A 26,143-nucleotide genomic window follows, 5' to 3' on the forward strand; every position below is an offset into this window, starting at 1 on the left:
TATGCAACCTCATGATAGTATATTGACAAAAACAAATTATCCAGTATAGGTAAGAAGGCAATCATGTTTTTCATCACTAGATTTACTGGTTGGTACATAAGTTTGAGTAACAGTTGTACTAAATGGACTTTCTTGTAGCCATATGCATAATATTCTATTACTGAAAGCATTGTACTTCAAGATAGTTCTTGAAATTTTCCTTTTGACAATGAAGGTGAAATAAATCAAATAGCTAATGAAGATTCTTCAATAGAACAGGACAGAACTACCCCTGGGTTTCCCAGACTGTAAATCGGTATGGGAGTACAAACCTCATTTTTTCCCCACAGAGGAGCCGGTGGTCTCAAACTACTAATCTTCCTGTTAGCAGCCCAATGTGCAACACAAGCATTGGCTCTCATAGACTTGCTTAAATCCTCCCCACTTGTTTGGAACATGCACATGAGAAATGGACGATCTGTGCTACAGGCTGGCTCCTTGCCTTCTTTGGGCTGATGATATGGCACTTCTCTATCATTTCTTCCCACAGACGCAGTACATTTGTGGAATTAAAACAACTCCATAAGGGTCAGTATATGTTCAACAGAATTTAAAGATACCCCAAGTACAAATTGGAGACACTGAACACTAGCACTGAATACCAGATAAGCTGTCGGAAGTTCAAGAACACAGTACATGCAACAGAAAGCAATACCCACAACAGATTTCAGACAGACGCTGAAAACAGCTCTGGAATGTAGAGAAATCAAAACAACCTGAATAAATGATGAAAATATAAGGGGTGAACAAATGTTAAACTTCATATAGTATAGTATTTTAATGGAACATGCAAAGGCCTATAATTAGAAAACATAACAAGTTTAGTATGTGCTGTAAGACCTGAAGAAACAATTCAAACCTAGTATTCTATGAACAAAATATTGAATGTAGGATTAAGTATTAAAAAGAGATAGAAGTACTAGTCAGAGTCACTGTACCAAAATGAGTTGGTTGGTATTCAGCTATTTTCAGAGATGGCATATGATCCAGAATCTGTGGCTTTAAAAGAGTAAAGGCAGCCTGCTCTTAGGGCATATGTGTAGAACAAGGCTAGAGACAATAATGGAATACAGACTGAAGCATTTTGACAAATTAATTTGGCGTTGGAGATGTTCACTCAATTATGCCAAGAAATTTGGGATGTAGCTATCTGGCCAATGGATTGAAGGGATCCATATTTATATTCATTCCAGATTGCAGTCACTTAATAACATGTGCTAATTATCAAAGAATATCATTGATATCACATGCAAGTAAATTTCACTGAAGATCATCCAGCGATAGCAGCAGCAGGACATTGACAGGGAGCTGCCAGAGGCTCAGGCCAGATTCAGAAGAGGACATGGAATAGAGGATATCATTGCTGATGTCAGATGAGTCTTGAGTGAAAGCAGACGTGTCAGAACGATGCTTGCTTGTATTTTATTGGCTATGCCAAACCGTCAGGATTGGAGGAGGCTTATTAACAAGCTGCTGTATGCAGATGACATAACCTTGTTTGCTGAAAATGAGGAGGGCCTGAATCACTTGCTGATGGAGATGGAGATCCAGGAATGCAACCTTCAATGTGAATGATAACTCAATGTAAAGAACATCACAATCCTCTAAATTGGACCAATAAGTAACACCATGATAAGTGTAGAGAAGAATGAAGTTGTCAAGGATTTTGTCTTGGTTGCTCAATAATCAATGGTCAGGGAAGCAGCTCAAGAGATCAACAGTTTTATTGGGCAAATGTACTGCAGAAGACCTACTTCATTCAAATACCAGAAACATGTTTGTGTTTTATTGAATTTGCTGAGGCTTTAAACTGTGTGGATCCTAAGAAATGATGAATAATATTGGGTGGGGAAAGCAATTCTAGTATCTTTAATTGTGTTCATGAAGAACGGATGTAGTTATTCAAAGAAGACAAGGGAATGTTGCCGAGTTTAAAACAGGGAGGTGTGCATCAAGAGTATATTTTTGCACCACACTTCTTTAAACTACAAAGTTAGAAAATGATTGTAAAAGCTTGACTACATGGAGAAGATTTTAAGATTGGAGGAAGGGGCATTAACAGCCTGCAGTATGCAGGAATGAAACCTTGCCTGCTTAAAGCCTAGAGGTCTTTAGGCACGTGTTGATGAAGATCAAAGATAAGAGGTTTCGGTATGGATTATATCTAATTATAAAGAAAATAAAACCCTCACAATGATAAAGAGAAATGATTGAAATTGTCAAGGATTTCATTTCATTTTGTTCCAAAATGAACACCCATGGAAGCATCAATCAAGAGAGCAAACGATCTATTGCACTGAGATATCGGTTGCCAAAGACATCCAAAAAGGGCTAAAGAGCATGGTACCATTTTAAGAACTTTGGCATATTTGATCCCAATCATAGTATTTTCAATCTTCTCTTATTTACTGAAAATGTGATCAACACATTAAAGAAGATTTGAGAAGAACTGATGCATCCAATGTATGGTGTTTGTGAGGAATATCAAAATATGAGAACAATTTTTCTTGATCAAGGGTAAGGTTGCGTAGAGAAGAGGTATACTCTAGCCCAGGTGGTGACGAAGCATGGTAGTGGGGCAGGAGGAAAGTCAAGGGAGATGGAGGAAAGAGCTAGGAGTCAAAGGGCATTTATAGAAGTCTAGATAAAGACATGTACATGCAAATGTATATAGGAGGATGGGGAAATAGATCTGTGTCTATATTTATAGGTTAAGTATTAAGGTGGCGGAAGGAACTTGGGCCTCTACTCAAACACTCCCTCAATGCATGAATACTTTCTTTTATTAAATTGGAACTCTATGATGCTCACTCTCCCAACACAAACTGCTGAAGCCAAAGTGGGTGAACAAGTAAATGTGGTGAAGAAAGCTGATGGTGCCCAGCTATCAAAAGAGATAGTGATGGGGTCTTAAATTATTGTTTTTCACAGATATTATCCTTATTGCTAAGAAAAAACAGGAAATATTATTTCTAAAAAGCCTGTACAAAGAAGATAAAAAGATTTTCAATAGACCATAATCATCTAAATATGTTTATTCCACTATGTACTGTGATTCACATATCTCTTGGGGAGTGCACTTACTTATAATGAAGAATAAATCAGGTTAAAATTACTGTAAATCAAGTTTCTGCAGATGGGTTTCTCGTAGCGTTAGAAGTGCTAATATGAGCACCTGTTTCTTTTTATCAAGATGGTTTCAGTTAATCTACAGATGGTATTCTTCCACTGTGTGCTGTTTGAGAAATGACTGTGATTAGGTGACTGTCACATTGGCATTGGAGGAGTCACACCACCTGTGTGCCCGAAAAATAGACAAATGAATGTTTTCCTCTGAAGGAACAGCCACAGAATGTATTAAATAGCATATCAATGTGAAGGTAATGAATCCTATTTTAGCTGAATTGAGATATATGAGGAGACTATCAAAGTCATATTTAAGAAAAGTCTCTCAGAATTAGGAAAAATATAAATTTTAAATGTAAAGTCAAAATAATATAAAGATAAAGACTTAGGATAAATATTTTCACTATAATCTTTAGCTCATTTGTGAAGGGAAAAAAACATCTGAATATCTTTTTAAAACAATCATTTTCCTCAGAGAAAATAAAAATGTATCAAAGACATGATAATTTAGAAAAAAATCACTTTATGGATTTTTTAATATTTAGTAGAAGATGAATACTAGAAGTGTAGAAATAGAATACATAATGCCATCAGCATAGTTCAGAATTAGGAATTTGCCAAAATCTCTTAGTCATTGCATGGATTTATTTTTTAAAAAGGCTTTCTAAAAAGAATGATCAATTGTCTTGCCCATGAAGTTTATACTTAATGTAAGAATGTTCACGCCTCCAATGTCCTTGTGAACTCCATTCAAGAACCCTTGGATGCCTTAGTGTAAGAAACATGGGATTGTTTTTAGTGTCTTCCTAAATATAGTTGCAAGACTTGATTACATATATTATTCTTTTTTTTTTTTAATTATTTTTTATTTTTTAACAAATTATTGGGGCTGATACAATTCTTTTCACAGTTCATACATATACATACATCAATTGTATAAAGCACATCTGTACAGTCTTTGCCCTAATCATTTTTTTCTCCTCTTTTCTTCATTTACATTTTATTAGGGACTCCAACAACTCTTACCACAATCCATACATATACATACATCAATTGTATAAAGCACACCCATACATTCCCTGTCCCAATCATTCTCAAGGCATTTGCTCTTCACTTAAGCCCCTTGCATCAGGTCCTCTTTTTTTTTTCCCCCCCTCCCTCCCTTTTCCCCCCTCCCTCATATGCCCTTGGTAATTTATACCTCGTTATTTTGTCATATCTTGCCCTATTCGGGGTCTCCCTTCCCCCCTTCTCTGCTGTCCCTCTCCCAGGGAAGAGGTCACATGTGGCTCCTTGTAATCAGTTCCCCCTTTCCAACCCACTCACCCTCCACTCTCCCAGCATCGTCCCTCACGCCCTTGGTCCTGGAGGTATCATCCACCCTGGATTCCCTGTATCTCCAACCCTCATATGTACCAGTGCACAGCCTCTGTCCTATCCAGCCCTGCAAGGTAGAATTCGGATCATGGTAGTTGGGGGGAGGAAGCATCCAGGATCTGGGGGAAAGCTGTGTTCTTCATCGATACTACCTCACACCCTAATTAACCCATCTCCTTTCCTAAGCCCCTCTATGAGGGGATCTCCATTGGCCGACACTTGGGCCTTGGGTCTCCACTCTGCACTTCCCCCTTCATTTAATATAATATATATATACACATACATATATACATATACACATATATACACATACATACACACACTTATATCTTTTTTTTTTTTTTTTTGCATGATGCCTTATATCTGGTCCCTTGGGCACCTCGTGATCACACTGGCCGGTGTGCTTCTTCCATGTGGGCTTATTTGTTTCTGAGCGAGATGGCCGCTTGTTCACCTTCAAGCCTTTAAGACCCCAAACACTATCTCTTTTGATAGCCGGGCACCATCAGCTTTCTTCACCACATTTGCTTGTGCACCCATTTGTCTTCAGCGATCCTATCTTATTCTTAAAGTAATTTATATATATATATATGCATGATTCTAACCTATGTGATCATTGACACTTTGAGCCCCATTTTACCTACAAATCACATACTTTGGGGAATAATTTCATTTAAAAATTGAGAGGCAGGTGTCAGAATCATTGATTTTTGAATGTCCAGTTGACTCTGAATTTTATTGAAAATACTACCCTGCATCATAGTGTCCCTTCTATCATAACTATATGAATCTCAAAAAACAGACTTTTCCATTCTGCTTTGACATTGTTTACCTATCGCCTTGTCAAAGCATCACTACCTTAATTAATGTAAATATTTTGGAAACCAGTAAGTGTTTATCCTCAAATTACATTATTCAAGATTGGAATCCCTTACCCAATTTTAACACACACACACACACACACACACACACACTAGCACTGGAGTAAACTTTACATCAATTTTGGAAAAAGTGACATTAATAAAATGAAGTATTTCAAAATTTAGCTACGATGTAGTTCTCAAAATTTAAGCATATCTCCATTATTTTATCTCAGTACTATCTTAGAACTTTCTATATGATGTTGTTAGGTCCCATCGCATCGGTGCCATAGCAATGCTATGCACAACAGAATGAAACACTATCCAGTCCTGCACCACCTCTAATGGTTTCTCTGCTGGAGTCCATTGCCACAGCCACATGTCAATCCACCTCCTTGAAGGGTGATGACGTCCTTCTCCAAGAACTGATCTCTCCTGACAATGTGTCCAAAGTACATGAAATAAAAATCTCTCTGTCCTTACCTCTTAGAGCACTTTACCAAACAGTTGGGTTTGTTCTTTCAATTTCCTATATAGAAAACTTACATATGTTTGTCTTTTAACCATTTTTCCCAATTGCTTGTTACTTCAAATGTGATGAAAAATGATATTTACTAAAATCAATTCAATTTGTTTCTATATTTTATCTACTTATATCTATAATATATGCCATATACACACACATATATAGTTGCTGTTGTTAGATAAATGGAATCACTTCCAACTAATATTGCTCCTATTTACAACACTGCGGAACACTGGCTTGCCTATTACTATACTCACAATTTTTGCTTGGTCCTATCATGACAGTGACTGTAAATGCATGCTGCCTAGTCTTTTTTTCTATTTCAGCAAGCAATGTCATTTTCCATGGACTGGTCTCTCCTCATACACATCCAAAACATGTGAGGTAAATCTCCCTATCCACACTTCTAAAGGACACTCTGGCTATCCTTCCAAGACTAGTTTGCTTATTCTTGTAGTCATTGGTAATGTCAATATTCTTTTTTTAAAACATTTTATTAGGGACTCACACAACTCTTATCACAATCCATACATATACATACATCAGTTGTATAAAGCACATCTGTACATTCTTTGCCCTAATCATTTTCAAAGCATTTGCTCTCCACTTAAGCCCTTTGCATCAGGTCCGCTTTTTCCCCTCCCTCCCCACTCTACCCTCCCTCATGAGCCTTTGATAATTTATAAATTATTATTTTGTCATAGCTTACCCTATCCGGCGTCTCCCTTCACCCCCTTTTCTGTTGTCCGTCCCCCATGGAGGAGGTCACATGTAGGTCCTTGTCATCGGTTGCCTCTTTCTAACCCACTCACCCTCTACCCTCTCAGTATCAATATTCTTCGACAACACTTTTGTTCAAGTTAATCAACTATTCTTTACTCATTGTCAAATTTTTCATATTCATAGGAAACTGGGGAAAAAACATGGCTTGGCACAGATGTACCTCAAAGTGACATCTTTGCTGCTGAACACTCACTTTAAAGAACCATTGGGCAGCAGATATGCCCCAAAGCCATCCATCATTTTTTTTTTGAATTCTGCTTCCATGAACACTAATTCTATTTCCAAGCAAAATAAAATCTTTGACCAATGTTATCTCTATTTATAATTATGTAATAGACTGGATCAGTTATATGTATTTTTGTTGTCATAAATTGAAATCAATATTGAAGACTACAATCTTTGATCTTCATCAGCAAGGGCCTGAAGACTTCTTTGTTTTCAGCAAGCAAAAGTGTGTCCTCTGCTTATTGCAAGTTGTTAATAAGTCTTTTTTAAACTTCATGCTGATTTCCTGTTTACGTAGTCCAACCTCTCAAATTATTTGTTCAGAATACAGATTGAATAAATATGGTTAAACGATGCATCCCTGATGAATACCATTCCTAATTTTAAAATATGCAGCATTCTCTTTCTCTGTTTATATGACTGTCTCTCCATTTGTGTAAAGGTTTACATGAGCACAATGAAATGTTCTGGAATTCTCATTCTTCTCAATATTGTTCAGAGTGTGTCATTGCCCACAGAGTAGAACGTCTTTACTCAGTCCGTGAAGCACAGCAAACATTTTTCCGATGTCCTCTGCTTTCAGACAGGATCCCTCTGATGTCAGCATATGATCTTCTGTTCTAAATCCTCTCCCGAATACAGCTCGAGGCTCTGGCAGTTCCCTGTCCATGTGCTGCTACAGCCATTTGTGATTTTTCTTCAGTTATACTTGTAGTTTACTTTCATGCTCTAACAATGATACCGTTCAATAATTTCTGCATTCCGTTGGGCCACCTTTCTTAAAAGTGGGCATAAATATGAATCTCTTTTTGTTGGTTGGCCAGAAAGCTGTTTTCTTTATATAGAACTAACTATTTTCATTTTTGCCATCTAAAATTTTTCCTATAAAATGTTTATAATTCCATGCACACAAAAATTTAGTTTAAAATAATAAACATTTCATCTTTTTACTTCATATTAATAATTGCTAGGATGTGTACCACAATATAAAATTATAGCTTTGCAACAACTATATAGATCTCCTTAATGTGCATAAATGGAAAGCTTTCAGTATTTTATCATTAAAGATAATAGCATTATTATTTATGTAAATGCACTTTATTGAATTAAGGAAGTTTCCTATTGTATATGATTTAAAGGGGTTATTATTCAATCAATAGGGTAGTAAATAGTATTAAAAGTTTAAATAGGTTTCCAGAAATTTTTCTTTTATTCAACTAAGATGAGAAATTATATTAATTGATACATGCAATAGTGAACATGCATTCATGGAATAAATTCTCCTTGTTATTAAATTTTTGCTGTGTACCACAAGGCCTTTGTCCAGTAGATTTTTGGGGGGTTATGAAGTAATATGCTTTTGCATTTCAAATAATTTTATAAGCTTTTTGTTTAGGACATGATTTTATTAAAATTTTCTTCATCCACATCATTAATAGCCTTTATTCTAATATCTTTGTCCAGTCTCTATGTCTTTTAATTCAATATATATTGCAGTGTATTGTGTTCCTCACTGCTATGACTGTCATATCCATTCATTCATTTACTTAAAAAAATTGAAAACCTCTTATATTTCAGGGAGCACGGATGTTGTAGTTACAGCCCTGGTTTCATGTTAGGCCGCAATACGCGTGGTCAGGATTCCAAAGTACTAGCAGCCCCACGGAAGAAAGACTGGGCATTCTTCTCCCATCAACAATTACATTTTCAGAAAGTCACAAGGGGTCACTATGAGTCAGCATTGACTTGATAGTAGTAAGTTTGGTTTGATTAGTATATGTCAAGCATTGAAAAAAATCACTTTATGCTTGTGCTAGACAGGGCTCTCTAGAGAAACAAAACCAGAATGCTAATAATTTTATATATATTGATACAGATAGATGTATAACATAAGAAATAAACTGTTAATTAAATTATAAATCAGTATAAATGGCTCAGTGCAACTCACTCCCAGTTGTGAGACAGTCAGTCCTTCATGTTGTGAGACACTGCCAGGCCTTCAAGTCTTGAGGGCTGCCGGGTAGTCCTCTGTAGAGCAATTCAGGCTATCCGGCCTCAGGCACCAAACAGCAAGGTAGGTCACCAACAGCCAGCCAGATGACAGGGTCCGACAGTCCTCAGCTCAAGAGATGTAAATTCCAATGGTGTGGCGAAGCAGGTCTTGAAGGAACCTCAAATTACAGTGACACAGTCCACGGGTTAGGTGTCCCACAGGTAGTGTAGCTGCAAATGGAGGCAGAGAACAATCAAGGCAGCCGCACACTGGTCCAATGACCAAAGAGCAAGAGACAAGAAAGAGGAGGCTCACTGAGCCATTTATCTCTCTCCCCTTCAATTAATCCCACATGTGCTTTTTTGGCCAGGTAGGCACAATAAACAAACTACCTCAATAGTTAATAACTTATTTACACCAAACATAAATGTTGTGGACTTAGCATTACTAGGACCTCCATTACTAGTGGATTTAGCATTACTAGGACCTCCATTACTAGTGGACTTAGCATTACTAGGACCTCCATTACTAGTGGATTTAGCATTACTAGGACCTCCATCACTAGTGGACTTAGCATTACTAGGACCTCCATTACTAGTGGACTTAGCATTACTAGGACCTCCATTACTAGTGGATTTAGCATTACTAGGACCTCCATTACTAGTGGATTTAGCATTAATAGTAAAGAAGAAAAGAGTAACCGAAATTATCCCAAGACCAGTCCGTCCATAGGTTTGTATGCAGCTCTTCAAATGATATTGGATGTAGCATTGCATGGGGCACAGTAAGTAAGTTAATATTTATGCAATATAGATAAGGCCCCTAGTAGCATAGTGAGATATGCATTTGTCTGAGAACTGCAAAGTCAGCAGTTAGAAACCACCAGCCTTCCCAGGAGGGAATTATGAGACTTTCTATTCCTGTACAGGTTTACAATCTCATAAACCCACAAGGGCAACTCTACTCAGTCCTACAGAGTCATTATGAATCAGAATCAACTTGATAGCACTGAATTTGGTTTTAGAGTTTTATACACATAGACGAAAGAAAGGAAACAAAGGTGCAAAAAGAAGAAATGCTTATAAAAATCACTAATAATGTGTTTAAACATTTCAAAATAATAGATGAAAAGCACAATGATATTCAAAGCAATATTATACAACTAATCTAAAATATATTCATTGATCTTAAGAGCATGTAAAAATTTGGGCTTTGAAAAAGGAAGACCAAAGCAGACTGTGTGCATTTGAATTATAGTGCTAGTGAAGAAATGTGAAAGTACCATGAACTGCCAAAAAAGAACAAATGAATCTGTCTCTGAAGTACAGCCAAAATGTTCCTTAGAAACAAGTATGACAAGACTTCCTCTCACATACTTTGGGCATGTTATCATGAGAGACCAATCCCTGGAAAATGACATCAGGTTTCCTAAACTGTGGGGGCAGCAAAAAGGAAAAAGACCTTTGACAAGTTGGGTAGACACAGGGCTGAAGATGGGCTTGAACACAACCATTGTGAGCATGGTGCTGACCTGGTCGTGTTTCGTTCTGTGGTCCATACAGTTGCCAGGACTTGTAGGTGACTCAATAGCACTTAACACATTGAAAACACTGTAACGCTTTAGGAGAGAAGAAAGCTTCATCTTTCTCCTGGGAAAGGATTGGGGTTTCCAATTGCTATCTTTGTCATTTTCAGTTCAGTGACCAACTCACTACCCCACCAGGTCTCCTCTAACCAAATTCAAAGCCATCCAGCTAATTCTGACTCATAGCAATCCTGTAGGACAGAGGGGCAATGTGAGACAGGATTCACTGGAGGGTAGCCAAATGAGTTTATAATCTGAAATACATGCACATGCATAGTGGATAGTTCTATCCTAATTGCAGCTTTTAGTTTCCTAAGGTATTTATAGTACTTTAAAAGCTTTGTTACATTCCATGCTGTTAATGTCTTGTTAGTTTATACTGTCTCAAAGTAAAGAAGTTACATATCATGACAAAATATTATAGGACAGGAAGGATTAGATTAATTCATTTTCAAATACCTCTGGAGTGTCTTGTTTTTATATTATTACCTCATTTCACTAGCACCTTCATCTTATTTGTGAGAATTTTGATCTATTTAGTACTAAACAGTTTTGCCTAAACTATTGATATTGCTTCTGCCATGGAGTCAGTTTGAAAACATGACAACTTCATGAACGATGGGAATGACTCATTGTGAGCCGTAGGGTTTTTTATTGGCTGGTTTTATGGCAGTGAATCATCATTATCTTTTTTTTCTAGTCTCTGTTAGTCTGAAAGATCCTCTTAAATTGGGATTGCAACAGACAAGAATTTCAAGTACACACAAGTGATGGTTGTGCTTGATGTGTATCTTCACCTGAAATAGAAGCTGCTCTCCTGCATGGAAGATTAAAATTCTATCAGGAATCTCTCACTGTCTCACTTAAAATAGTTCTCTTTTACATATTTTGCTGGTTAACATATAGCTCATTGAAGCTCATGGAGCTCTTAAATATAACAGATTAAAATGTTGGTCAATATTGTACCATTTTCATGATCATTCATATTCCGTTCACTGTTATGATCTCTGTGTATTTAAAGGGTTATCTGCCTATAGTGTCTAAGAAACTATTCTTGGGTATATATCACCGCATCAAGTCCATGCTGATTCATATCAAACCTATAGGATAGGGTAGAACTGCCCCTGTGAGTTTCTGAGACTGGACTTGTTGATGACAGCAGAAAGCCCCAACTTTCATACATATATACTAGGGGTCATCACCCAAACCGAAATTTTTCTTTCAAAGTTTTTACTTAATTTTTTTCACAAAGCAACCTTATCACCATTAAAGTACTCTCCATTAAACAATACATTTGTCAAATCTGTGAATCCATTCTTGGAAACATTTTTCAAACTCATCTGTTTGAAGGGCTGGCAGCAACTCCTTCATTTTCTCTTCGCCTCTTCTATGTCATCAAATCATTGTCCTTTCAGGTCCCTCTGCATTCACAGAAACAGAAAGAAGTCCAATGGAGTGTGGTCAGGTGAGTAAGGTGCACCGGGTAAGAGAGGTATGCTGTTTTTTTTGCCAAAAGCTGGCACACTGGGATGGCTGCCAGAGCAGGTATGTTGTCATGTGGCAAAACCAGTCTCCCATCTGCCACACATCAGGCCTTATTGGTTGCACACTATTATGCAATCTTTTCAGAATCTCTAAGTAGAAAGGTTGATCAACAATGTGACCTGGTGAAACGAACTCCAAATGCACTATCACTCTCATATTAAAAAAAAAGATACTAGTGGAATCAACCAGGGTGAAATATAGCACAGATGAAACACATATCATTCCTCTAGTTCCTTAATGCTTCCTCCACCCCAAATTCTGCTTGACCAGAGTAAACACATAGGTTCAGATAAGAGCTCTTGATACATGGAATACAAGACAGATAAAACACTCAGGAGGAGTAATGGGAGTAGCGACATCGTGAGGGTAGGGGAATGATGGGGGATAGGGGGTTGGGGAGAAAGGGGGAGGGGGAACCCATCACAAGGTTGGATATATACCACCACCACCACCCCCCAGAGGTATGAAAAACAGAATGGTAGGTGAAGGGAGACAATGGACAGTATAAAACATGAAATAACAACAATAATATATAATTGATTAAAGATTCATGAGGGAAGGGGAAAAAAGAGCTGATACCAAGGGCTCAAATAGAAAGAAATTGGTTTGGACATGTTTGCATATGTACATGTGTGCCTAATATTGTTGAATGATATGGATTATTCTAAGATTTGTTAGAGTTCCCCAACTATGAAACATTTTCTGTCAAATTAAGAATTTCCCAAGACTTTTTTGGTTTTGTAGAAGCCTAGTTTGAAGATCAAAACAATTTTACCATTTTGAGATAGTGCAAGGACGTTAAGTGTTCTCTACACATACAATATCTTTTACAAAATAACACGCTTGCTGCTGTCAATATGTTCATTGAGCTTGCACTGCATCTTTCCTACTGTTTCATCACCAACTAGAGTTTATCTGGAAAAATAACTAAAAACTGATCTTTATATTGTCCCTTGGAAATCAGTCCTAGAAGACAGATTTAAAATCTGAAGTCCTTGCTTACTAATTCCTCTATGATTAAGTCTCAACAAACCAAGTTTAGAAACTTAGTTTCTATAATTTCCATTGAATAAGATATAATGTATAAGATATATAATACTATATACAATTAGAAAAAGTTGCCTTGGAGAACAAATGGCATGAGGTGTTCTTGATGCTTTGCAAACGCAAAAGGTGGCATTGGCACTGAGAGCAGTTAGGTGAGGCTTGTAGGATTCAATCTCCATCTGCCTAGGGTGGTGTGCCTGTTCAGACACATATGGTCGGGATGACCTTTGACAAGTCACTTGAACCGGAGTTGCCTCTTCTTTAAAGCAATGATAATACTATTGCACGTCTTGTAAATGACATCTTGATGTTTAAACAAATAATCTATGATACTCAACTCATGGAATCAATACTGACTCACAGCCACCTCTGTGGGTTTCCAAGACTGTAGCTATTCATGAGAGGAGAAAGTCTAGTATTTTACTCCTGAGGAGCTGCTGGTGCTTTGGAACTGCCAGCCAACCCATTTAAAAAATTTACTGGTGAACAAGAATAGTTTAGTCAAAAATTAGCTGTTAATATTATTTCTCCCTTCTTAGAGATGTAAAGATGTGAAATAAGCAAGCTGCACTTATTTCCTTACAATCTGACTACAAAATATGAAGACATTAGTCTGTGAAATAATCACATTTTTAGCTTTATACTTTTATATCCTAGTAAGATTAAAAAATTAAAAACAAATTATTTTAATTTTTAAAGTATTTTGTGTAAAGAGTGTATTCTGAAGATATTTTCATTATTAAGAGATATATTATATATCACATATATTATATGATTTATTATATTTTATATACACATGTATATTATGTATACATATTTATAGATAAAAAGAAAGAGAAGGGAATAAAGGTATATCCTTGTTAACTGCCATTAAATATCTGAAAGGTTTTAAATAAAAGTGATTGAAATAATTTTTAAATAATGCATTCACTTGAGTGAACCAAAATGCCTATCAAATAAAGTTGGAAAGATTGAGTGTCATTTGAGTTTTACTTTTTCAAAAATGTAATACATAATTTTCATATGTATAGTATGTAAAATATAATTTTAAATGCCACAGTTTAAGAGAATGTGCAACAAGAGTGAGAACAATAATTACAACTATATAGAGGTAGTAATTTAAAAGCAATGGTTATTTTATATACAAAATGAAAATAATGATAAGTCATAAAGCAAAATACAATCCTCTCCATAACCTTGTGATGTTGTAACAAACTAACAAATGGAACAAACCAATTTGTCTTTTATATGGTCCCAGACATTTGGAATCATAACTCATTCTAGATATCCCTCTATATATATACATAATTCATTAAAAATAAAATTTACCAAAATATATATTCTCCAAAACTTGAAAACTTTTCAAATAAGCAACAGAGAGAAAAATATAGTATTAAAATGTATTCAGTTAATATTATAGTTTTCTATGAGGATACATTTATTTACCTACCCCTCTGTGATATGGCGTACCGTCAATGCATATTTCTAAATCAATAAATGTTTTTTAGGAAACTTCACCGACATTAGGTGTTATATTTTCACTTTTAAAATTGTAAATAACTTTAAACAATTTCTCCTCCTCTGAGTAAAATAGACATGGGATTAAATATTTCCTCCAGTGTGCACTAGCATTTTCTCTTATGAAACACAATTTTACCCTCAAAGTAAGGAATTTCTTACTCAGCATTGCCTCATTTCCATTTTTGTCTCATATATACGTGGGAGTTCTGTTTCCCATCCTAACTGGCAGGCTTTTCAATGTTAATTCAAACATTTTCTTTCACGTTCTCTTCCAACCAAACACAGCATTTTCATGATTGCCTATGTGTTTTTCTCACAAGAGATGACAAAAGTTGTATATTTGAAACATTAATAAATGAAATAATTTTTTAAAAGACACATTTCCCTGAATTCTGAGGATTCCACAGAACAAAGACACCTTTCTCTACTTATGAAAAATACAAATTTTGTGAATAATTAATTTAGAGGGGATGAATAACCAATACCTTTGACCATAAAATTCCCTATACCTTCACTTTAGTATCTTAGCCAAAGAGTCTCATTTTTTTCTTCTCAAAGTGTAAGTCTTCAAGGCTTATGGTTTATTAGAATTATTCAGTTGTTTTGGAATACCAGATGACCTCTGTCCTTTGTCTGATTTACTCCACCCTGGGTCTATAAAACTTAGATCACACTGAACACCTACCAGTCAGAGAGAAAATGTAAGTTAGTTAAGTACAAATGCTCGAAGATAAACAAGTGGCAATCTAGCTCAGAAGCAGCAGGGCCCACATGGAGGAAGCACACCAGCCTGTGTGACCACGAGCTGTCGAAGGGATCAGGTATCAAGCATCAAGGAACAAAAACTCATATCATTGAAAAGGTGGTGAGTGCAGAGTGGAGACTCAAAGCCCAAAGGTAGCCAACTGGACACTGCTTGCTGATTACAGGAATCAATGTATATCCTCCTCCCTGGGGGAGGGACAGCAGAGAAGAGGGCAGGGGAGACATCAGACAGGGTAATATATGACAAAATAATAATAATATATGAATGATGAAGGGTTCATGAGGTAGGGGGGAGACGGGAGGGAGGGGGAAAATGAGCAGCAGATATTAAGGGCTCAAGTAGAAGGCAAATGTTTTGAAAATGATGATGGCAACAAATGTACATATGTTCTTAACACAAAGGGTATATGTATGGATTGTGATAAGAATTGTACAAGCCCCCAATAAAAATGATTAAAAAATTAAAAAAATAAAACATACTAGCTAGATGATACCTTGGCTAAATTACCCCTTTTCTGTATTCATTACTACATCAAAAAGTTACTATGAGGATTAAGAGTTCATAACTTTTGCTGTAACATTGTTATTATTACCTTTTAAAGTCCCAAAATGTAGCACTGGTTTGTAAAGTTGAAAGTTGTATATTGATTAAGGTTAAAGGTTGCAGCATCCATTAATGTACTTGATGTTAATAAAGTGTACACCTATGAATAAAAATCTAGATCATACTTAACACCTACCAGTAGGAGAGAAAATGTAAGTGAGTTAAGTACTGTGATACCTCTTTACCAACTTACTAGTATAATCAGGAGACCAGATTCTGGAATGACATTGGATTTTCATTCTGCTCTTGCCAGAATTTCGGAGGCTGCTCCCCTTTTCACCCCTCTGCTCTACTGTCCATACAATAAAGCTGGCAATGGCTGCTGTATTTAGTGTGTTGTCATTTAGTTAGCACTGGCTCACGATGACAGTAGATGTCACTTACATATTCCTGCAATCCTATGTGAAACAATAAAATCTTCTCTGGGTCTGTGCACGGTCATTTGCTACCACATTTGAGCCCGTCTGTGTGGTTACTGCCTAACGCCATCTCACCGAGAGTGTGTCTAAGTTTCATTGGGCCTCCACCACGCACATGTCCTCTTTTAGCAATGGGTCTGTCCAAATGGCATGTCCTGCGTAGGTAAACCTAACAATCTTCCCTTCTAAGGAACATTCTGGTTAAATTTCTTCTAAGACTGATTGGCTTATTCTTTTGACAGCCCATGGTACATTCAATATTTCTCATTAACATCACATTTTGAGAAGATAAATTCTGTTTTACGGTTGTATGCAAATGCGACTGTTGAAAAGGCTTGAGCCAGCAGTGATGTTAGTCACCAAAGCGAATTCTTTGCTTTCTAAAAATGCAAAGGGCCTTTGGTGGCCCATTTGACCATTTGGTTTTTTGACTACTAATCCCATGGGTATTTATTGTTGACAATAGTTTCTACGCATTAATATTTATCCATTGTGTTTTATGCTTCATGGGATGCAGTGATAAATGAATGTGGTGAATGCTTGTTCTGCTCATTGAAATGCATCTCCCTTCACAACACAGAATTCACAAGTAGCCGACTTTCCCCACTGGGATTTGAGAGGAAATGACACATGGCACTCTGCGGAAGCTGCCGCATGGGTTAAGATACACCACCTTTTCAGCCCCGGTCATTTTGGTAGAAGTCTTGAGATGAAGTCTCTGTCTTTCAAGAGCCTTGAGTCACTTGATAATGTAGACACCACCTATAGATGCAAGGTGGGCATTTTACATGTTTAAGAATAAATACAATTCCAGTTAGCCACAACGTTTCTGGATTTCTTAGTGACATAATGAAATCTTTCCGATTAAATAAAAAATGTCTCCCCTCAAGAAGCATATATGCTATGAGAGACATGCAAGAGGAAAGTAATACAGAATACACAAATAAAACATCTAGTATAATAATCCGCAAACCCACTACTTTTAAATAACGTAATTCTGGCTTATGGGAATCTTCTGTAAGGTTTAAGAAATGTAAACCTTGAAGGGGTCAAACTGCATCCTTCTCTTACGGAGTAGTGGATAGTTTTGAGTTATCCACTATGTATAGCAGACCAAGGCCTAGCCCACAGGATTAAAAAGAAAGTGGAATGGGTAAAAAATAAAGAATATTTGCATTTAAGGGGGAAGAAATCTTAGAGGAAGCAGAGTGCATAATTAATTAAGGAGGCCAACTAATTAATTACCATCATAAACATTGAGTACTTAGGAAACTATGTGCAAATAGTAACCATGTGTGCAGGTGCACATATTTTTATATTTATGATATCAAGGCTCTATGTAACCTATTTATTGATAACATAGAGCTGCTTTTGATCTTTTTCTTCTCATTACTCTTAAAAACTCTGGCAAAACATTGCACGTTATTTTAGAACTCACAATGGATAGCATTGCATTCCCAGAACTCATAGCCTTCCTCAGTTAGAGTCAGGATACACACATCTGATTAATGATATGTATTAAGGAACCAGGGCTACCATATCTGTGCTATGGACAGAATTATGTTTAATACCACCGAGAAAAGCCAGGTGCAGCATGCTTGTTAAATCATCCTATACATTTCTCTGCTTCGCAGATACAGCCTGTAATGAAACTTGGCAAGTAAATGTCGCCATAATGCACCTTTGCTCATGCAGCTGTCCGTGGGAACACTGCAGGTGAAGGCAAAACCAGTGCGGCAGGAAGAACACTGCCTGCTAGGCTTGCACCTCCTTGTTTTAACTGAACTGGAATTAAAGGGGTTTGGGCTCATCATCTCCAAAGTGTTCATTGAAACGTGAGTTGCAATTTTATACAGGTAATAAGAGAAGGATTTCCTGTAATGAAATGATAGATCTAAACAGATCTTTTACATTTTGAAAATATTTTTATTAAATTAAAATATGAAGACATTTGAGCAGAGCTTTATTTCCCCTAGATTTTACCACCTTTACTCACTCATCTCAAAGAAAGTACTAAACTATTATTATACCTCACAACATCAAAATATACAGAGATTTTTTTTCTATGACCCCTGCCAAGGAGTTGATTTTGACTGAGAGCTACCATATAAGACAGAGTAGAACTGCCCTTTGGGTTATTAAGGTGTTGAAACATTACAGGAGGAAAAAGCCTCATATTTCTACTGCCAATCTGCTAGTGAGTTCACATGGTCGGTCTTCTAGTAAGAAGTCAAAGTATAGTAGATACCATATGATCCTTAATTCAGACATAGAAAATATCTTCAAAGGAAAAGAGAAAATTGTAACTGTATTGCTAGAGATGTAGAAAATATGTGTTACTTATTAATGAGTAATGAAAAATAACATACTTATTAATGAGTAATGAAAAATAACATACTTATTAATGAGTAATAAAAAATAACAATAATGGATAAAATATTTATCTATTACCTTTAAGTACTTCCCATTCATAAAGCATGAGTTCCCAAATTAATATGTATGTTTTCCCTTATATATGCCATATGTCATCAATATTCTCCTCCTTGATGTTGACTAATCTTGTGACTCACCACTTCTTTGGCCTCCTATGCAGGCTTGTTTTGTTGATGGAAGTCATGCCAGCTGTAATTTAAATACTAGTAAGTTCTCACAAGATGAACAGGTATCATCTCCTAACTAAGAGTCTAGGAAGGAGGAATAAGCTCTAGGCATCTGAGATACTGCCATTGAAAACATATTAGATGCAGCAGAGCCGTGTCTGATATTGTGCTGCAAGATGAGTCCCTCCGGCTGGAAGGCGCTCAACGTGTGACTGGGAAAGAACTGGCATTGTCCTGAGCCATCTGCTCTGTCACTCTCTTTGATCCCATTGTTGTGTGACTGTGACACACAATACCCTCAAGGCTAGTCTGGTTCTGAGGTGCCATTGAGTCAGCACTGACTCATAGTGATCCCAGGCACAACATGATAAAGCACTGCAAAGTACTGCATCATCTTCCCACTTGTTCCTCTGCCTGAGCCCACTGGTGCAGCTACGGTGTCAATCCATCTCCCTGAGGGCATTCCACGTTTTCACCACTCTTCTGTGTTACCAAACATGATTTCCTTCTCCAGGGAACTGTCTCTCCTGGCAATATGTCCAAAGTATATAAAGTGAAGTCTTATCATCCTCGCCTCTGAGGAGTGCTCTGGACTCTCTTCTTTGAATACTGATTGGTTTGGTCTTCTCCAGCACCACAATTCAAAGGCTCCGATTCATCTACGGTCTCCCTTATTCGATGGACAGCTGCCACATGCGTGTGATGCAAGGAGAACACCATGACCAGGGTCAGATACACCTTAGTCCACAAAGAAAATCCCCGACTCTTCCATACTCTAAAGATCACATGCAGCAGATTTGTCCAATGCAATACATGTTTTGACCTCTTGAGTACTGACTCCTTGATCATTGATTGTAAATTCAAAAGAGATGAAACTCTTGATGACTTCGACCTTTTTTTCCATTTAACATGATATTTCCTATTGGTCCTGTGGGAGTATTGTTGTCTTCCTTCTTCAAGGTAGTAGCAGTCTTACTTATATGTACAGAATAACTTTTTTGAAATCTTTATTTGCTTCTCAAATGAGAAAGAACAGCTGCAAATACTCATTAATATGTAGAAGAGGCATTGTCCAAAATATCATTCATGAAAAATTGAAACCCCTTAAAAGTGGAATGGACCTATAAAGACTGATATCCTAGTCATAAGTCCCAAAACGAACTAAAAGGGCCAATCATATGACTTCCAATGCCACAAATGACAAATTTAAGATTAATTACATGGCATTTATTTTCAGAAAGATCTATCAAACTACAATACAATATATGAAAAGGTAATACCTAGCTGCATATAGGAAATCCCAGTTCTTATAACTATTACTCAAATTAGTGCGTCAACCACTATTGTAAATAGTGGGAAAAACTGAACATTTTTAAAAACTTCTTCAGTCTGAAATTGATAACATATGTAATTAAGATGCATGAATAATTACTAGTAATTGGAATGCATAAATTGGAAACAAAAAGGACGAAACAAAAGTTAGAAAATGTGGCCTTGGTGATAGAAATTAAGCTGGAGATCATAAGACAGGGTTTTTCAAACCCATGACCACTTCATTGTAAATTCCTGCCTCCAACATCATAAATGGAAACTACGTACCCCTACTTTAGTAGATGGATGAGACAGGAATCAAACTGACTACATCTTTTGGAAGAGATGATGAAGAAACTCAGTATCATCAGCCAAAATATCTCAGGAGACAACTGTAGAATAGAGAACACATTTCTCATATGTAAGTAAAATTAAAGTAAGTTGACAAGAGCAAAATACAAAATCAAGACTATCTCATTTGAACCTACATAACATCTCAAGAACAGATTTGAATAATTGAGCACTAATGACAGAAAGCCTGACAGGCTGTGGGCTACCCTCAAGAATGCCGCACACGAAGAAAACAAAAGGTGAGGAGTGAACTAAGACCTAGGCAGACGTCAGAAGAGACTCAGAACTTTTCTCTTTGCCTCTTTGAACTAACATAGCTAAAGCCAATGGAAAAAGTGCGGAAGCAAAAGATTTTAAGAGGAAATTTCAGCGTCCACAGAGAGAAGACAAAGTGTCATGAAATGTGCAAAGTTCCAGAGTTAGAAATCTGAACACTGAAAATAGGTTCACTCCAGCTCAAGGTGAAAGAACTGATTAAAATGCAAAACTGTTTTTGAAATATTAATACTTATTATCCTATTTGAATAAATATTTAAATAAAATTTGTTCTGCATATATGATCATCTGGTAAATTAAAATCACAGATGTAGTAAACGTAAGGGCTAAAATAACAAAGCTGGAAAATAACAACTTTTAGAAATCATGTAGTTATTGCTGTTATGTGCCTTCTGGTTGGTTTCAACTCATAGTGACCCTATGTGAAACAAAGAAACGTTGCCTCCTGTGTGGTCTTCACAACTGTTGTTAAGTTTGAGTGCACTGTTGCAGCCACTGTGTGAATATATCTTGTCAAACTCTTTCTCTTTGCCACTGACCCTCCCTTTTATCAAGCGTGGTGTTCTTTTCCAGGGATTGGTCTCCTCTGACAGTATGTCCAAAGTTCCTGAGACTAAGGCTTGCCACCGTGCCCTCCAAAGGGCACTCTGACTATACTTGTCCCCAGACTATTTTGTTTGCTCTTTTTTGGGTGCCCCTGATACTTTCAATATTCTTTCCCAGCACCACAATTCAAGTGCATTATTTTGTTCTTCCAACTTTCACATGCATATGAGGAGATTGAAAACACCGTGTCTTGTGTCAGGCACCCCATAGTCCTCAAAGAAACCTCTTTGCTTTTCATCACTGCAAAGAGGTGAAGAAACTATATGACATATTGCACTGGGCAAATGCTTGACAACTTCAATCTTTTCTCTATTTATACTAAAGTTACCTATTGGTTCAGTTGTAAGGACTTTGGTTTTCTTTACATTGAGTTGCCATCCATTCTGAGAGCTGTAACCTTGATCTTAAACAGCAAGTGCTTCAGTCCTTCTCACTTTCAGACAACAAAGTTGTGTCATCTAGGTTGTGAAGAAGCCTTCCTCCAATCATGATACCACATTCTACGTCATATAAGCCAGCTTCTCTGATTATATGCTTAGCATGCAGATTGGTGAGAGGATACACCTCTGACACACACCTTTTGTATTTTAAACCGTGCAGCATTCCCTTGTTCTGTTCTCACAGCTGCTCCTAGCACTGTGTACAAATTCAACGTGAGCACCATGAAGTGTTCTGGATACCCATTCTTCCCAAAATTATCCTTAGTTTGTTATGATCAACACAATTGAATGTCTTGGGTTAGTCAATGAAACATAAGTAAACATCTTTCTAGTACTCTCTGCTTTTGGTCAAGATCAAACTGATGTCAGCAATTATATATCTGGTTTCTTGTCCGCAAACCCAGTTCCATGAATTACCATATATACTCGAATATAAACCGAGGTACCTGATTATTACCTGGGAAACCAGAAAAACTGATTGACTCAAGTATAAGCCTAGGGTGGAAAATGCAGAAGCTATTGGTAAGTTTCAATAATCAAAACAAATGAAAATAAAATTACTAAAAATTGAGACATCAGTGGGGTAATGTATTTAAATATCTATTTTAAATAAAAGGACAAGTCATTTAACATTAGTAAACAGCACAATAAGTGGAAAATAGGTTCAATAAAAACAATTAGGTATCAACAATGATACCTTAAGAGTACTATTCCCTGAGCTCAATCAGTAACCAAGCTAAAATATAAAGAGTTAAAATCCTTCAAAACTGGATTCCTCATCATCATCCATATCCCAATGCAGAGCTTCAGCTGGTGTTAGGTCACCATAGACGCTGTCCTCCCTGAGATTGCCGTCATCACCATCACTACTGTCATTTTCATACAAAGCGCGGTCTTCACTGCCATCCATAGCATTACTAATACTACATTTCTGGAAGGCACGTCGCACCAAGTCTTCTGGAATGTCTTCCCATGCATCTCAAACCCACTTTGCTATTAACTCTAAGGCAGGCTTCATGAGATTTCCTCCTTTTGTTAGTTGGGCTTGACCAGATGACATCCATTCATGCCACTGACCTGTATATAAGCCGAACCCCAGTTCTTCAGCACATTTTTGTGTGCTGAAAACTCGGCTTATACACGAGTATATATGGTGAGTCCTCAGAGGTATCCAAGGCCTGTAAGCCTCATCATAAAGCAACACAGGCCTACCTCTATTGGTCAGCAAATCTGACTTCCCCAATTCAGTGCACAAGTCAGCCTCCTGCACAAAAACATGCATCTTAACTTATTCCATGGGTTAAGAATTCAATCACTCTGTCCCATATTCTGGCTCTTGGCTCTGCTGCTGCTCTTCGGGCGGTACAGCTGTCAACTGTTCACATGCTAGAATTAATCCAATGACATAGTTTCCTTCATCAGAGCAAAACACAAGCCACCCCAGTGTGATAAACTGATAGACAATTTGTGAAAAGGATTTAGGTCACCTAGAAACCTCATACACTGTTGATGAGAATGTAAACTGGAAAATACTTTCAGAAAGGTGTTTCACAGCATCTGCCAAATCTGCACATGTTTAAAAAACAAAATAAAACAAAACCAAGTTCCTAGTAATCCACATATGCTACCAATAAGTAAGCATGTGTGTGTGTATATATGTGTGTATATATATATATATATACATATATATGTGTGTATATATGTATATATATATATATATAAAACTGAGCATGGAAAGTACTCAAGCCTTTATTAACAGAGTATGGATAAATGAATTATAACATCACATAATAAAGTACTACTTATACAACAATAATATATATATACCCAATTATTTATATATATAAAGACTTGTGTATACACATGTACATATACACTTATGTGCATGCAAATATATATGTGCATCAATAAAAGCTCTGGTGACATTATGAGTGTGTTAGTAGTTGGAAAATCAGCATTTTCAACCGTTCACTCACTCCATAATAAAAAAATGAGAATTTCTGCTCCCAAAAAGCTTAACAGGATTCACTAGATGGAAATTTTATATGTATATACATATCAATTTTATATGTATATGTATATAACTTCCATAAGAGTTAATAAATAAAGCAGTCTTAGAAGAAATAAAATCAGATTATTCCTTAAATGTAAGACTTTGACTTACTTATTTGTACATATCATCTAGAAAGACCAATCACTGGAAAAGGTTTAATATTTAGTAAAAAGCAGGCTATATCAATAATGATAAAAATCCTAAATGATAACAGCTGACACATTGCCTCAACAGAAGAGTCAAACATAACAACAGTCATGAGGATGTCACAGAACTAGGCAATATTTTGTTACGGGTTTTTTTAAGGTGGCCATAAGTTACACTAGACAAAATGGCAGCTAAAACTAGCTACCAAAAACATGTATAAGACTATCCATAGGAATTAAATGTATATCAACTGAACATGGAAAGTTCTCAAGCCTTTACTAGCAGAGTATGGATAAATGTAACTTCACATAATAAAATACTATATATACAACAATAAAAATGTATGGCTGGATATTCCAAGAGCATTGTTTAGTTGATTGCAACTCATGAGAACACATGTGTTACTGAGTAGAAATGCTCTATATTCTCTTAACTCCATATAATCTTTCCAGATGGAGCTCCGACTCCCTTTCTTTCATGCTGCTGCTGAAGAGCCCTGCAGTACGACTGCAGGTCAGGGAAAAGGTGAGGCTGACTTTTCATAAAGAGTTTTTTCTTTTTAATTTTCCTTCCAGTGCCATCTATGTCATTACTAGAGTCAACTCAATAGCAGTGAGCTTTTTTTTATTGGATACAGGAGTATTTGTATTCCCAAACCTTTTGGTTACCAGCTGAGTACAAACTAATTGTGCCACCCAGTCACTTAAAATTGTAAATATAATGTGATTTTAAAAATTCAATCAAAAGTAGTTTTTCTGTGCCATTGAAATATATGAAATGTATATCTTCAGAAGAGAGTAGTAAATGGAAAGAGCCATTAGGGTGACTATGAAGCTAGTAGCAATGGATTTATTCAATATGCAAGGAAAGCAAATATACGGACATCAAGAACAACACTTGCCCAGACCACAGGCACATAGATGAGACGTACACAGAACATAAGAACTATTGACTACTGCATTGAAAGGGAATTGGCAGAGCACCGTATGAAATTTGTACCATTTTATGAAGTTTACATATGATAACAATTACATTGGGGGTATAACTTCGCATGCAGTTCTGGGTCATCAGTCATGTGAGAACATGTCAGAGGCACTATAATCACAGAACTTATGAAGTACTTAGTTCCACAAACGGCAAACCAAAAGCACCTCATATTAAACATACACCTATATTGGTAGCATATATTCACTATCACAGTTTCCTCTATTATGTGCCAGCAGCAACAAGGAAGAATCATGAAGATAGCACGAAAGGAGGGACAGTGAGTTAACAATATTCTAAACATCTCAGGAAAGGCAAAAGACCAAAAACACATTCATGAACATCTGTGAAGAGCCCACCAATAAACATCATATGACAAATGAAACAGATGATTTTCTTGCTTTGTAAATAATATATTTTCCCAGAGCAGAATGAAATAATCTGTTCCAAATGTTTTACTTACCTGTTTCCAAATATAAATTATGTGTTCATGTCCAAATATGAAAGAAAATTTTGTTTTACAAATTTTAGTTGTTTTATAAATGTAATTTAATCTCAGTTATTCAAATAATTTGCTCAGTATACTCAAATTTCTAAAGTTTGCATATTTTACATCCAGATAAAATGGAAGAGTAATAACTAAGTGAAATTAGCAGAGGACAAAAGAAAGGGTTTTGTGAATTCCTTAAAATATGCCAAATTAATTTCCATTAAAAAATGAATCAAAAGAGACTTCCTCCATTGAATGCTCAAATATAATGGATGTATTTGCTTATATTAATTACATGAGTGCTAAATTACTAATGATTATTGTTCATTTTTAGGGAGCAACGGAATTTTACATCGATTATTGAAACAACTAAGTTCATGGATACATTTATTTCTTATAGAACAAGTGGAATTTTATTTTTGTAAAAATGATAGCATATATTAAAATTCTTAATACCACAGATTCACTTC

The sequence above is a fragment of the Tenrec ecaudatus genome, chromosome 2 (assembly GCF_050624435.1).
Source record: "Tenrec ecaudatus isolate mTenEca1 chromosome 2, mTenEca1.hap1, whole genome shotgun sequence".
NCBI classification, from domain to species: domain Eukaryota; kingdom Metazoa; phylum Chordata; class Mammalia; order Afrosoricida; family Tenrecidae; genus Tenrec; species Tenrec ecaudatus.